Source organism: Enhydra lutris, unplaced genomic scaffold (genome assembly GCF_002288905.1).
Source record: "Enhydra lutris kenyoni isolate GAN:26980312 unplaced genomic scaffold, ASM228890v2 scaffoldscaffold19, whole genome shotgun sequence".
Classification (NCBI taxonomy): domain Eukaryota; kingdom Metazoa; phylum Chordata; class Mammalia; order Carnivora; family Mustelidae; genus Enhydra; species Enhydra lutris.
The window spans coordinates 35,875,075-35,876,581 of record NW_019154103.1 but is presented as its reverse complement, the minus strand read 5'-3'; positions in this window follow the sequence as shown (position 1 = coordinate 35,876,581).

Below are 1,507 nucleotides of genomic sequence, written 5' to 3'. Positions count from 1 at the left end.
CTCACAGACTGTGATTCTAAACCTCTCCCCCAACCAAGATTTTACATTTCATTCATAAGATATGCGTGTCACAACATTCAGCTTTCCTAGACTGAGGTTCAGAGTTGTACTTGTTAATTGAAAAGCAGTCTGTTCAGAAAATGGTCTTTATTCTGATGCTGCCCTTTGAATGATGTTTGATCTCATGTTTCACACAGTAGAAACAAACACAATGAGTATTTCTGAGTTTTTTACCATGTAAATTTGAGAAAAGAATCTTTCAAATGATAGCTTCTTGATATGTCTTTAGCCAAGCAATCAAACAGACCACCCCAGAAAACTTAGTTTTGTATAAAAAAGCCTGCCCTTCAGAATTACATTTTTTAATCAGAGCGACATGAGAACATGGGGAACAAAAGAATTATTTTTCTATAGAAACTGTGCATATGATTTTCCTATTCGATTACCCCTCTTTCTAAGTACATTTTCATTAACAGTACCATTTATTCACTCAAAAACTAATTATTGCCCTTAAGGGCACCATGAGTACATACAACTCAAGAGTCAACCACACAAAATAGCCAAGTTTTGCTCTGGCCTCATTTGAAGAGTTCAGTGTTAGATGGTCATATGATTTAAAAAAGAGGCAGATGAGAAATATGAGAGGAGGAAGAAGAAAAGGAAAAATTAGGAGGAAAAGAAGTAAAGAGGAGAAGGAATGGGACACCTAGCTGGCTCAGTAGGAGGAGCATGAGACTCTTGATCTCAAGGTCATGAGTTCAAGACCCACATAGGAGGTAGAGTTTACTTAAAAAAAAAAGAAAAAAAAAAGGATATCAACAACAACAAAAAAGTAGGAGGAGAAGAAATAGTAATATTCCAAAGAAGTTATACATAAAAAAAAACGTTATCTGCCTTGCTGCTGAGCATCACTGACAATTTGTTTTAGAATTGATTAAAGCAATACACACACACACATACACACACACATACACCTTTTCCCGCAGCTTTGTTAAAACTTACATAAAACTACAAAAAATCAAAAATAAAGAAAAAAAAAGAATCCAAAGGGAAAAAAATACCATACCTATAGAAGAACAAAGATAATAATTATATCCAACATGTCCTCAAAAACCATGCAAGCAAGGAGAGTAGAGTGAAATACTTGAAGTGTTGAGAGAAAAAAACCACCAACCTAGAATTCTATACCCTACAAAGAAATCCTTCAAAAATAAAAGAGAAATAAAGACTTTCTTAGACAAACAAAAACTGAAGGAATTTGTTGCCACTAGACCTGCCTTATAAGAAATGTTAAATGAAGTGGTTTTTTAAAAATGTTTATTTACTTATTTATTTGAGAGTGAGAGAGAGTATGAGAGGGTAGAAGGTCAGAAGGAGAAGCAGACTCCCCATGGAGCTGGGAGCCTGATACAGGACTCAATCCTGGGACTCCAGGATCATGACCTGAGCTGAAAGCAGTCGCTTAACCAAGTGAGTCACCCAGTCACCCCAAAAGAAGTTTTTTTTT